We start from the raw sequence: 14417 nt of genomic DNA, 5'->3' as shown, positions 1-14417 counted from the left end.
ATATACATGAAATGAAAGAAAATGTATTGAAAACTAAATTTGTATTCGCATAGAAAAGAGAAGACATAACATTTAGTTATTTAAATGTACCAAATAAATAATAAATTGTCAATACAAAATATATTAATATAATACAATTCATAACCATAACTAGCTAGGTACCCAAAATTTCACACACAATTTAATTTATACCTTGAGTTAGTTTTATAGGAACTAACTAAAATATTGTTAAAATATTGTGTTGGGTTGTTAAAAATAATTAGTAATAGGGATTTTTTTATTAATTTTTTAAATATTATATAATACATTTTAAAAGAAGATGCAGAAAATAATCTTTAGTTTTCTTAATACTCGTCATATAATATACCTAATAAAAAAAAAAATTAGCAATATTTTGAATAGGTTACTTTTTCTGGAATAATATTTAGAACAAAATGTTGATGGAAAAGTTAGGTAAATATATAAAGATTAGGTACACAGTTGTGGTACTTTAGAAAGGTGTCTTTTATATGAGCGAAGGGTGTATGGTATAGAGATAAAAAATAGATTTACTTAGAGTATTTTTAGAGGAAGTTTGAAAGAAAGTATTTTCGCAAAAACCACGATATTATCGGAAGACGAAGTGTGAGGAAAGACCATCAATAGATATTGAAATTCTTCTCTATAGAACCATTTTGAGTTTTTCTTATGATTTCGTATTTTACTCATAGCATATAAAACACCATTTTTCAATTGGTTTTTCGCAATTTTCATGTAGGTATAAATATGACTGAACAACATATTATTCGCACTTAACTATTCTCAAAAGTACACTACAGTCTTTTAAATTCCACGTAGTGATATATTATCTAAATTCGAATTCGATAAAATAAATCGCATGTATTAGAGACGATTAAAAATATATAGTTACATTTATTTGTTTGATCGGCAATAAAAGCAAATCACACGTAAAGGACCGAATAGATCTAAATCTCTATAACAGTAAAATACTTTACTGTAATTTATTTATGAAATAGTAAAGCTGTGTATATGATAAATAGTAAATATTTACATTTTAGAATACATTTTACAACCTTTTTATTCCGTTATGTAATAAAGCTTTTACTAAAGTAAACAAATATGTTGTTACCTTAATCATATGTGTAGATCGCTTACAGAATATTTGTAAAAAGTCTAGAACAAAAACCTCTAATTTCTGAGAGAAAAAAAAGGAAATACTTATCTTTTACAGACCACACCTATAAATCCTACAAGAAGATTATGTATACTTACAAACATTTAAGGACTATTTTAATTTAAGGAATTAGATTTAAGTATAATCTTATAATATACGAAATTAGCGGTTGTTTGGACCGTTTTGATTTTTGACTATACTTCGCGTAATGACTCTTTGGTGAACCTATAAACATCATGAACGGAAAATAACCATAACCTGCTGTTATAGTTTGACTCAGCGTGTTAGTTTGAATGTGATCATAGTTCCGTTCAAATAGGAACGTATTCAATTAAATCAACACGTGTATTTATGAATAATTTAATATTTAAATTTGGATTCATATGCAATCTGAATTGTCAATGTAAGTAATGGAGTAAGTACAGATAATAGGTTTTCTGTTTTTCCATATAATATAACGTTATAAATTATCCCATTATGATTCGATCAAATAAATGAATATTATAATATATTGCAATAAAAAATTGTCAACCAAAAATAATATTAGCTGACATTGGATAATACCTTACAACTACACAAATTACAAATATTAAGCCTGACCGTGACAAAAAGTAATGACAATGATTCATGTAACACATTATAATGCTATTAGTAGGTACGAGCAGATATTATGATGATACTATTCATCCATAATATTATGTGGGTAGGACGGTAGGTACATGTTTATTAACGCAGAGGAAAACAAAAATCACAATATTGTACATTTTATATGATGTTCTTTCGAAAGATCATACCGACTTGGATGTCGCAATGAAACTATAATAAAAATAACTTTAAGTTATAACTCTATTGAAGGTCACATACAAGTGATACAACATGAAGATGACGTCGAAACCAGCATAGCGACTTGTTCCACCCGATGCACAACGCATTTTAAAATTGTGAATGTTTATATAAATTGTAAAATAATCATAACTAAATTCAAAATTAAAATATCGAATAAGCATACGTGGGTCTCTAGATAATATTCTAACATTTAAATTTGATGATACGTCAATTCACTATGATATTACAGAGTTAAAAATTAAAATGGATATTATACTTTGAAAGTAAAATTTGCTGTTAGTAAGACAGAGACTACACATAATTATATGACGTCGTCTTAAGAGTATAATGTTATCATTAATGTTATTACAAGTTAATTAAAAATAGAGACTGTTTATCTCTATATTATTTTGACAACATAGTAGAAACTGATAAATCATATTGCATGATTGTATTTTACAATATTCCCGGTTATGACAGCTATAACCTACATTTTCCATCTCAAAATTGTTTTTTCTTTAATTAATTTCTAATTTTTTATTAACAATATTAAAAAATAATGAAATGTTCTCTAGGAGGTACTCTTTTTTACCCTAGTCAAGCGGAAATGCAATTATATGGAAATCCTCATAGCAATATATACATTATAAATTAAACAGTCAATACACCAGGAGCTTGTTAAAAGTGTCTTTTATGATGGTTCATCATAAACTCAAAACTCTCGGTTCAATAACTGGTTGGATCCAAACAAACGATTGAATAAATACGGTAGAGTAGATTTCAAATAGGTAAGTAATATTATGTTTAATCATTAAAAACAAATTATAAAATCATTGACATAATATGACGTAGGTATCCAATTGGTTTTTATTTATTTTAAATTCATATATTGTATTATCTTCATTAATTTATGTATTTTTCTGTAGCTAATATTTTAGTATTTTAATTTTTTTATGATTATGCCGCAAAATAATGATATTTTATCTTATACATAAGAATAAGACCTACACATAATTGATAATTTTCATTAAAATTGGTTTATTTGTTTAAAAATATAAAATTAAGATTTACGACTCTATACACTTGAAAATATAAGCCTCAATTGCGTTGTTACTTATTAGTTATTACCATTATGTAACACCGAAAGATAAAAATAAAAACAAAATGTTATACTCGCGCACTTTGCTATTATATTTAAGAGGTAAAGGGAGTTATGCGAATAAAACAATTCTGCGTATATTTCTTATACGGACCCATATAATGACAAAGGTCAATATCATAAAACAAAACGGGCGCTCAAAATTGTTTTTTCATCGTTTGTCACGTAACCTTGCAATCAATTTTGCATGGTTTAATAGGTGTCCCACTCGGTTCGCAATAATATTAACAAACTACTTTAGAGAAATGTGCGCCACTGTAACCTGTAGATTTAATACAGAAAGAAAATATATTTGGTCAATAATTTTCTTCCAACAACCAACGCCTTTTACAAAATGTACATTATTTTTAAGAACTTTCTTTAATTTGTGATAAAGTAAAGATTGTGTTTGGCTTTCATTGACAAACTAAAAAGAAGATTCCCGGGATGTGATCAAGCTGTACAAACTAAACATTTTCCCACGGGCGGCAGCTTTTGAATTTGACTACTTATTCTCCGAATAATATATCACTTTATATTTACAGATAAGATGGTCTATTTTAAAGGGATGAGTTAACATGTTTTATTATATTATATCAATCGACCCAAAAAACATTTATCCATTGTATTTGTTAATTTATAAATTATTATTGATTGTTGAAAAATATAATATAGGTACTACCACGACAATGAGCATAAAAGCTTTTTTCTGTACATTTTAATTTTAAGTGTATACCTACTACAGTTATAAGTATTTAAAATAATATGTTTAAATAGGAATCATAATATAAATTAAAAAATAAAGATCAAAAGCAATTTAAAAAACACCGTTTTCGCTCGGTTGATCACCGTTTGCTTGCGTTTTTTAACAAAGATTTCGACTGATAAAACAATCCAATTTCGTTAGTACTTCAAGAATCCCAGTTATCGGATTCTTGCTTGTAAAGCAAACCTCGTATAACCCCGTAGTTTATCAAAAGTATTTTCTTGTGGATTTAATTTTTATTAAATTATTTTTTCTAAGCGCAATGCTCACACATATTACACAGGCATTAAATACAATTAATATAATTATTCTAGTTAAATCCTCTTATCCTGTATATAGGCAGCACCACACTTCACGAGCAGAGGGATGTATACCATTTTGTTTAGGATTTCCACTTTTGCGAATTGGTCGCATAATGAGTAAAATAAGAGTAAAACAAGAGGAGAAAACTTACCAATTACATTTTCTTAAACATGTATCAAGTGCACGGCGGTTTCCTCTGGTTCAAATTAATCTGAAACACAAAGAAAAGCGAAACGTCAAATATGATATACGCGAAGGCGTGATGGTGGTACAGCCAGTATTGGAGTAACTTGTAATATAATAATATTTATAGGCTACGGCTTTATACACCAAGCGCAAAAGTGCACACGTGTTTAATAACATTTTAGGGTTCAACGTTGTCGGCATGGGACGATATCTTTACAAGAGACAAGAGCATACAAGGGCAAGAGCACGTACGATCAAATATCTATATATTATATTATATAATATAATATACGAAATACATACCTATACATCATATAAGATGATAATAAAATTAATCGAATACACTAATTATTTGTCATAAAACAATTTACTTATATTATATTTATAGGTACAGGTTGGTTGTATATCACACCAAACAGGATATACATATAGGTTGTTTCGCGTTCCGCGTTCGGTCTTACTTTTTGCCTATATAACCCGTTATTAATTTAGTTTTCATGAAAATGTGCAAATTATTTAGTAGCTACTTTAAGGCTAGAAAATAAAATCAAAGGTTCCTTATAAATTGTTCTTATTGAAATTAAAAATATTAATACTGTTTATATTATAATATAATATTAATATTGTTTTTTTATATATTATATTTTAAAGTTCAAATTGTGAGACAATTGCAGATTAATTTAAACACGAAAAATAACTACCTATTTTAGTTATTTTGATGTAACTTGGGAGTAAAATAGGAGAAACTTTTCGCCATTACGCGATGATATATTATTATTTTATGTATTATGTACACGATGAACTTTTCAAAATATTTAGATTAATTTTAAGCTATTTATACAACGGACTTATTCACACACCGTTCTACGGTACAGGGCGGCGCGGTATTAGCTTGTAAGTTAATACCAGTAATATATGATAGGTATAATGTTAAGTGTAATAATATTTACATTGTTTTTTTACATCCTTTCGGTGCAGTTCAACGATGGGGCGGCTGCAACAAAGTGTATACATAGGTTGCGTGATCACTGATTACTGATTAATATGGTCACAATATTTTGTGCTCGCGTACGACAGCAGGCGCACGTGGTTGGACGGCTACTTTTATAATATAGGCACCTATAATCGGCAAGCGGTGTTGTATTATGCTCGTTGGATATAGAGGTCTGCGTGTCGGGGCTTTTCTCGCGCCATCAACGGCAGTAGAAAAAGGCACCGGAGTGGTAGGTGGGTGAAGTGGGTTGCGTGTGATTTATACGCCGTATTGTATAAAAATAAATCTAGTATTTTTATTTTATAAAAAAAAGTAAATAAATAAAGTTAAATATATTATGTAGGTATATATATATATCGTTAAACAAGAGGCCACTAGGATTTATAATCATACAAAGTAAACAGCCTTGAACCTAGCACTTAGCCTAAACTGCGTTAAAAAAAACCCTGTTTGTGCGTTTTTTTTGTTTCCTAATTTTCCTCAATATAACGATTAAAATCTGCAGCTATATACATATTATTATAACTTTCAGGTTTTATTTTCGCACAACACCAGATAAAATTCAACATTTATGATAAAAATCATATTTTTGAAAAACAGAAGTTTGTAGGTATATCACCACAAAACCAATTGTATAAAAATCTAAATAATTCAAAATATGGGCTTTTTGTATATATATTTAAAAATTACAAACATAATATGAACAAATTCAGTATTAAAGGGAAAAATAGGGGGGGGGGGGTGACTTACTTGGTTAATATCTCTGTATTCACGTTATCATACAAGTAAATTGTACCTATTCTAAATCAATTTTTTTTAACATTTATTCATAGTTTATACCTAGTTAATATCCTTAATGTTTAAATTAGTACAACAAATTATAATACCAATTATAAATGTTAAGTATATTACAAACAATATAATTTTTAATTTTGTACATTAAGCATAGAAATGTACACATATATGGGGTTATTTAGTAGGTAGGTAGGTAGGTAGGTAGGTAGGTAGATACTAGCATAGTATTATATTCTCCATTATATTTGTATAACCCTCACAGTTGTAATATCTGGATGTAAAGTTTGGTAGTTTATATAAATACATATTTAGATTGGTGAGCAAACCTATACAATATTTTATAATAAATATAAGGATACATTTTTAATAGACTAAATTGCTTTTTATTTGATTGATTTAAGAACATATTTTCACGGAGTATAGTATAATATAATGAATACTCAGTATAGGTACCTACAGGGACTGTACACAAGTAAAAGAATATATTATGTATATATTTAGTGCGAGAGATATCATGTCTTGGATATCATCTATGCAATGATAATCATTCACCGTGTACATTAATCAGTTAATGTTCCTCGTGCGATCCGCTGATGTTGGCAAAATATTGGCATGTGACTGTTTTGAATAGGTTAGGTAACTTCAAAGAGAGTTGGTGTGCGTAGACGTCTTATAGAATATTTTACGATGATCTATCATTTTTCTTTTAACTCATTTCTTCTCGCGAGTACATAAAAAAACAACATACGATCAGAATATAATTTATCCTGCAGCAACAGTATTATAATATAGGTACACACGAATCCACCTGTAATATTGTATTTTCTATATGGGCCAAAATCCGAGAAAGACTTTTTTGCTTATACTGAAACATTACATGTTACAGTATATAATATATATAGGTACACATCGTATAGAGAGTTAACATAAAAATATAACATGTATAGGCACTATATGTATATTGGAGTTCACTGAAGTGGGCAAAAAATATGCGAGTATCATTTTTTTTTTATTAATTGTTTAGTCGATTACAATTATTTTTCCCATTACTCGCTACCTACCAACGCAGTGTATGATATATTATTTAAAACATTTTCCATTCAAACCGAGTTAACATTTTTTTTCCCACGTCGGTCTAATCATCAACCAATCCAATTAATTTTAAATTGGTGAAAAATCATAATATCGTTACACGGTAAATAAATCACATAATAATGAGAGTCTTACGACTGTGAAAATATGGTATATAATGTATTATGTTGCCATTAGAACATTTTTCCGATACACGAATATTATTAAATTAATATTAAAAAATTTAAAAAACAATAAATTGATGTGTACTCATCAACGTGTACTCAATGACTCGGGGTGGAAAACCACAAAAATATTGTAATCGATTTTTAAGACGAAATACTTATTTGAGTTTGATATACTTGAGATTTATGAAGGTATGTAAAGTTGGGAGAAAAAATAATATACATATACCATGGGTAGTCAATTGGGAAACCTATCAACTAGCATTTATTGTCTACAAAATAGTTGTTTCCCAAAACAAAATTGATGTTTTATGAGTAAATAATCTATTGCCACTCTGCAAAATATTATTGTTATATGGTTTTATCGATTTCCGCCCAAAGCTAAATAGTTAGGTGACATAAAACGTGCATTGAAATAAAAATATAGTTATTATTTTACATTATTATTATATACGATCGTTATTTGAATGGGTGTTTATAGGTCTTTAGGGCAATAGTGACATTTAATTATTGTTTTTTTTTTTATTTACTTATTTTTATAATACATTTTGTGCAAGCGGACGTGTCAGTAAACTTTCATAGTAATTTCTATAAAAAAAAAAAACATCGCTCAATTACATTAATTTGTAGTTGCTAATTACAACATTTCTCCGCAAGTTACTTTGTTCTTTGACCTACTTAAAAAGAGTTTAATACAAGAGTCGTAAGTCATAACTTACTCTTACTTAAAATAATTGAACTGTACACAATACCCCTTTATATGTTTTTTTTAAATATATTATGTATATGACGTATGCACCTACAAAATAATATTTTTCATAAACCAAAGGTATATGCGTGAATAATTTATTTTTCTTAATACTAAAAAAGTAATACGATGTACCCAAGTGTTTTCAAGAATATAAATATTAATAGTAAAATATTAAAAGAAAAATGCCCATGCAGTACACTATAATTCACATATAAAGCAATATATACCTGCATAATTTACAATAATGTTCATGCCATCATACTGAGTAGGTACCTATTAACTTGCAAAGTTGTATTTTGAATGAATATAGTGCGTATAATGCACAATTTAGGCATGAAGACATATTTTATAAGCGATTTTTGTGCATAACTGCGAGAAAAACAATAGTTTTAAAGATTATTATAGTTTGTGTTATTTCAACAAAATAAAATATCGTGAAAGCTTCTGTAAAATACCAAGTGATAAAGTAGAATAATTAAATAGCTTTATCCCTTTTCCCTCAATACATGATAGAACAATTATGTCAAAACGTCAAATCGATTAGTTTTGTTCAAAAACATATCGCCGATATAGCTTTAATAATATTTAGGTAGGTACCTAATACCTATATATGACCATTTCGTCACAACGTGTTGCGATAACGATATTATAAATCTATTATCCGACGCCACGAAGGAATAGATTCGATACCATATTATGCGCACTGCGTATAAATTATATCCCAGGATGGACCACGGATGTATATGTATAAACCACCCTTTTGATGCGTATAGACGATAATAAACGACATTATCAAAGTCTGACGGCTGTCAGTTGCCCGATACTGGTTAGGTTAGGTTAGGTTAGATATAGTGTTAGGCTATGGTATTTTCCTTAATTTAGATATATAAAGTATGTATGTATTGGTGGATTTTGTGACAGCTTGGCCAGGTCGAAAATGTGTATTCTTACCCTATTATAATGATAATGGAACGACTCTGGACATTGCGTGACAATAACGCCGAAGCTACGCATTAACAAGGTCCCCGCCGTACTGCGCTAGCCTTAGGGTTTTACGAAGTTTCCGAAGAAAAAAGTGCTTTATATAAAAGGCAAGAGAAAAACCTAGAAAAATCACCGAGTCGAAATAATAACACCAACATCTTCAGCGCGAATGGCGGTGCGAGTGGGAGGAAGTGGGTGGTTCAACCCCCGCCAATTTTTTATTATTGACGTGAGATTGGAACGTATACGAATATTGTGCTATTTAAAAAAAAAACACCGGACAGCGCAATAGCGCATGGTATTTTGTATAACATTAACGTCGTGTGCGTTAATATAAGATAAGACTTGTGCCAAAATTATTATTATTCTTTTTTTTTATTGCCGTCAATTGTTATGGTTGTACCTTACATAATATAACCTAACATTATTTTAAGCGCTTTAAAAGGGTAGGTATGTGTTTAAGGCACTATGTAGTTTATTGCATAAATATTACGAACAATAAAATTGTTTTTAGTTTTATAAAAGAATTTTATTCCTATTTGAACCAATCACCAGATTTACTGTTATAACATCACTTCTCCGAGGAATTGACTGACTGAAATTGAACAACGTTCATAATTTAAATTTAATTCAAAGGAAACACAATTATTAACTTAATAAATAATAAAATATAAACAACTGCTGGTTTAAATAAACTTAACAAATATCTTAACGTCTTAGGTATAGGTTTATACGACATCAGAATATTATATTAAAACAAACACAAATTTAATTAACAATAAAAAAAATCAATATTGAAAAGACATTTTTAGTTTAGAATACTATAAGTATCCGACGATTGAATTCTCGATTAAATTAGTCGGATATGGGTATGCATTTGGTATGTCAAATATTTTATGAAAATAAAACATATTATTAGGTAAACATCGTAAGCACTATAAAGTTATGAAATGCAAAATCGCAATGAAAACTTATTAATATACTTATTAACATAAATATTTTTTACATAATTTTGTCACTTAGTTTGATTTAAACGCATATTATAATGTATTTATTATACTTACCTACTTATTTTTTTTTTAAGCTCAGGAATTGTATTTTGATTGTGTTTGGACATTAGGCAGACCAAGTAGGTACCTAGTACATTATAAGCACAACTAATTAACACGATATCAGTTTTAATGAGGTTAATACATTATGAATGCCTAAATAAATATGCTTAACTCACAATTTAATTAAGTAATAAAATTAAAACATTATTTTGCAAAAAGATATATTTTTTATAAATGTTCAGAGAAAATATATTTTTTAATAATTTTGATTACGAATAATTTAAATAACTTTTCACTTTTTTATAGTTTGCAGAAATAAAAAGTGAGCTAGAGTGGTTTTTACAATAAAAAAAAAAATCATAAAAAAATAGTAGAACTGGGAATAAATAAACGAAATAATTAATGCATATTATTTTTTTTTAATGAAATAAATTTCCAGATAAGTGCTGTATATACAAACATATAAATATCACCATTATACATAATATAATACCTACATTAGATATACATTAACGTTTCAGGGACACTGTTATTTTAATAGTACCAAAAATAGTGCCAGACTATTTTTTTGTTTTATTGTTTGCTCGGTACAAAGTTATAAAACAGCTAGTAGGATAAACCCGAGGATAAACCCTTTCATCAAAAAAGTAAACTTTTTTTTTAAGCACATGTACACAGGAAATCAGTATTTAAATTGCATACTTACAAAAAAAACTCAGTGATCGTACAGTAAATCGAACTATAAGTTATAACCAATATTGGGAATTGGGATGATAAAATTATAAAACTTATAAAATATCAATATGTATAATGTACAACTTATCAAAATATAAAAGTAATTTCACATTTTATATAATATAATACTATACAGACAGCCAGGTATATATTTACATTGTTTTAATATACCTACTTACTAGTTACTTTAAGCTGCGCTGCAAGTGATAACAGTAATTTAATTTAAATAATATTATATTCTGGTGATAAAGAAGCAGCTACATACAGATGAAACTCCACGATCATATACTATTTTGTAATAAAAAAATATTTAATTGTTTAAAATTTAAAAAAAGAGACATTTTGACGGAATATCAGCTAGGTACTAAAATCAAATTATACGCGGTGGACTCTGAAACACAAGTATATAACATAGTCTCGTGAAATTTTACAAAATCCGATGTGATTCGGTTCATTTAACAGTGGTTTTTCTTCTGTTTCAGGAATCAGAACGATTCGAATCTAATCGAATGCTCTTTCCACCAGTCTCTTTTGCTTCATTTTTCCTGTTTTTCATTCACAACGAATTACCTACGCACACGCACACACTCATACTAGACTTTTAACGCAAATTTAATTCACTTGATATTCACCGCAGACTTTATACACTTCTATTGGTGCATAATTTAATTGGTATATGCACCTACCTACTATTGGTTTTGGAAGATAAAACCAAATGTAATTTCACGGTTACCAGACCGATTTACAAGGGAATTTCAATGGGTTTCGGTTTAAAAGTTCATATGATTTAAAAATACTATATGAAAAACACACGTGATTACTACAAGCCAGGCATTTTTATGATAGATAAACATTATTATTAATGATATGTACTAAATACATCATTAAAAACTCATTTAGATTTTAGTCGTATACATTTCTCAAAGACAAAATATCTGTAAATAATACAATTGACCTTAGTAGGTAATACAACAATCATAATTCATAACATACGTCGTAATACATATTAGATTAAGTCAAAATTGGTATGTTATTATATAAGTTAGGTTTAGGTATGACGAATATTTATGTAACTGAATTTGAAATCCAAAAGGTTTAACTTAAATCCAGAAGCACACTTTTATTAATTATTATTAGATTCCTTTAAAGTGTTAAATGATAATCATGCAATAGTTTAAACTATTGTTGTAATCAGTGGGGGCGCGAACAATTTTTATTCATGAGACAAATAATTGTTTTTAACCCACCTACCCCTGAAACACTGATACTGAAATGTAGTTACACCCTAAAGTCATTTCGTGATAACAACTGCCCAGTAAGGCATATATAGTATACCCGCACCCACATGCCTACTCGCCCAAACAATTTTTGTCTTGAACATTTATCCATAAAATTCTTGGTCATGTCGCCCCGTTTATAAAATAATTATAAAAACTTAAAAATTCTGTTTTGAATTGTTCAAGAAATAAGATAAATTGATTGAAAGTCAAAACACAATAGGTGTTGTACATAATATATTTTATTTACATTATTATGGTTTATTATCATTTAACATTTATCATTTATCATGATACTCTGTATTAATTCTAATTTAAGTTGAATGAAAAATATAAAATAAAAACATGATTATAAATATATATTATATTATTTATTTATTTAGTTGCGTGTTGAAAAAGCTTAAATTGATATTTGTTTTGATGTATATCAAAATAAAAATAGTTTAAATAAGTTTTAACTTTAAGGTTATATTTTTTTCCATTGTAGGTACCACTCAATTACTTTCAATTAAATATTAATTTAAAAATTGTCCATACACTTTATAATTGTAGGTACATAAGTGGGATAAAAAATTAAAAACAAAATAATTCAGCGATTTTCAAAATAATATTTGGTATAAAGATAAGTATTAAATACTCAATAAGTACTAATATTTAGTTTAATTTACATTACTATTTAAATACCTCATACCTAATTATTATCATTGGTTTGCAGTTATAAATGTCTAAATGTATATAACATGTAATAGTAATCGGTGTATTAGTAATAGAATAGCGGATATAATAGGTATATTTCAACGCAATCGTATTTATTGTTGATATTGAAATAAAATTAAAAAAGATAACAAAGAAAAAAAATCCTGTTAATTTTTGTTGTCATAGATTATAGACTATAGATGAACAAAATGTTTAATTGATGAGTAAAAAAGAAAGAGAGATCAATGCACTATAATATGTCTAGCCATACTTATAAATTATAATGTATTATTTATAGACTTATAGCTAATCAGGCAGTGACTGTATTTTTGTATGCCTCCAAACAGTCCAAACATAATCGCTTAACCCCTCTCCAGAAATATTTAGTGCCCATTTGATAGGTTGTAGGTACGAGCAATTTAAAAAAAACATTGTTTACTTATAAAATAAAATTACAGTACATTTATACTGAATAGTAGAGGATTTCGATTGTTTACAAACTATATTTTTAGAATACCTATAATAATATCGTGAATTAAACTATAATCTATACCAGCGTTTCTCAACCTTTTTAACGATTAAATCAGTCACCTCACGACCCCCAACCTATTTATGATAAAAAAATATTTGAATATATAAAGTATAAACCATTCTCAATTATCACATTAATTTATACTTTTACTTTATTATTCATTGTTTAAAGTGTATTTCGTCCCTATTCATGCAAAACACCAAATCCAAAAATATGATTTTTGAGAATCAGATTTTTTTAACTTAGTGACTTTTGCATAGTTTACATGGACTTAGTGTGTTTTGAATGTATATATTTGGTGACCGAGTACAACCTAAATGTATCAAAATCAATGTATATCCATACAATTAGTACTATCATAATAATTTTATTTTTAATGTAAATAAAAGGTTATTTTTCTTCATCAGCGTTTAATTATTTTTGACCAATGTGACCCCTCATCTAGGACGACCAGATTGAGAAACGCTGATCTACACTATAATCCTTTACATGGATTACAGAGTAGTTGAGTATAATAGTGTTTTACATCTCGTGTATTTGAGTATCACTTAATATAGGATGTAACGAAAGGACCTGAAAAATAAAAAAACTTTGGTTCTAATCAATATTTAAAAATGTTTTTCCTGTTACATCCTGTATATCAGCTCGATGCCTTTAAATTCAAATACGGTTTACTGTAATAGTTAGGAAGTACAAAAGTACACACTTTGGAAAAAATTCTCATTAGGTAGGTATTATTACAAAATTGAATAATTAAACAAAAATAATTGTTATCAATTAATTTATTATGGTGTTATTTTTTTTATGAATATATTTTTTCTTGCGAATAAGTATTTAAATGTTTCAAATACCAACATAGGTCATAGGCAGTAGGACCAATATCTTAAAGCACCCCACATACCTATTACAACTGTTACATTTAACTACAGCTTTAAAATAAGATTTTTATTTAC

The 14417-nt window shown here is 27.8% G+C and overlaps 1 protein-coding gene across 3 annotated transcripts in view; it reads right to left on the bottom strand.

Moving 5' to 3' along the window:
- The window catches only part of LOC100167808, a 100789-nt gene that overhangs the window by 51836 nt on the left and 34536 nt on the right, over window positions 1-14417 (bottom strand). For all 3 annotated transcript variants that reach the window (XM_003240249.4, XM_016802418.2, XM_029488343.1), the window contains one exon: window positions 4358-4417. The gene's annotated coding sequence lies outside the window, so the exon portion shown is untranslated. The remainder of the gene's footprint in view (window positions 1-4357; window positions 4418-14417) is intronic.

This window comes from Acyrthosiphon pisum, chromosome A1 (genome assembly GCF_005508785.2).
Source record: "Acyrthosiphon pisum isolate AL4f chromosome A1, pea_aphid_22Mar2018_4r6ur, whole genome shotgun sequence".
In the NCBI taxonomy this organism is placed as follows: domain Eukaryota; kingdom Metazoa; phylum Arthropoda; class Insecta; order Hemiptera; family Aphididae; genus Acyrthosiphon; species Acyrthosiphon pisum.
This window is presented reverse-complemented; position numbering and strand designations above follow the sequence as displayed.